The sequence below is a fragment of the Belonocnema kinseyi genome, chromosome 8 (assembly GCF_010883055.1).
Source record: "Belonocnema kinseyi isolate 2016_QV_RU_SX_M_011 chromosome 8, B_treatae_v1, whole genome shotgun sequence".
Lineage (NCBI taxonomy): Eukaryota > Metazoa > Arthropoda > Insecta > Hymenoptera > Cynipidae > Belonocnema > Belonocnema kinseyi.
The window spans coordinates 46,548,655-46,549,790 of NC_046664.1; positions in this window are offsets into that span (position 1 = coordinate 46,548,655).

Here is a 1,136-nt window from a genome sequence, read left to right on the forward strand (position 1 = left end):
GGAGAACCTGTTCATCGATAGATGTGTCTGCAAAGATGCAGCAATCTACCAGCGTGACCTATCGATGGCCTGGATTGATTATCGGAAAGCTTTCGATTTGACTTCCCATAGACTTATCATCTGTCTTTTGGAAATCTTAAAGGTTCAGCCACAAATAGTTAGGTGCATAGAGGGATTGATGCCGCTTTGGAAAACCAGATTTAATATCTCATCTGGAAAAAATCGTGTGACAACTAACAAGGTCACCTTTCAGAGAGGTGTCTTTCAGGGTGACACCATGAGCCCACTCCTCTTTTGCCTTACATTATTGCCAATTTCTCTAGCACTTCGCCATTCCGATGGATATTTGTGCGGCAAACCTGCAGATCGAAAGTACAAGGTCACTCATGTATTTTACATGGGCGATCTTAAGATCTATGCTAAAAACAAAGAGAAACTACATCTAGCTCTAGGGATTGTCGAACGATATACTAAGGAAATTGGAATGGAATTTGGGTTAGACAAATGCGTCAAGGTTTATTTGAAGCGAGGAAAACTTAATGGTATTCCTGAAGGTCCTGAGCACGTAGATAGAAGCGCTATACGACACCTTTGCGCTGGAGAGACTTATATATACCTGGGCGTAACACATAGCCGCAATCAGCATGTGACATCTATAAAGGATACTCTCCGAAGCAGATACAAACGTCTCATCCGGCAGATTTGGTCTTCCGAACTGTCGACGAGGAACAAAGTATCAGCAACGAACATGCTTGCCGTCCCGAAAGTACTCTATTCATTTGGAGTAGTTCCATGGACGAAGAACGAGCTCAAATCCCTTGATATCGGGACAAGAAAGTTTATGCATATGAACAAAAGCATGCATCTTAAATCTTCCGTTCCGCAACTGTACGTCTCACGCCGTCAAGGTGGTCGTGGAATATTGAGTCTTGAATGTCATCACTACTGGATTATTCTGGGTACAGCAAATAGAGTTGCAAATTGAAGAGACCCTCTTCTTAAAATGGTCAGGAATCACGAATATGTGGGCAAATGAGCTTTTCTGTACAAAGCAGCGGAGGAGGCTGCTGAAACACTCGGACTTAACTTCAGTATTAGGGGTGAGCAAAATGCATCAAATCTTATCTATCTCGAGT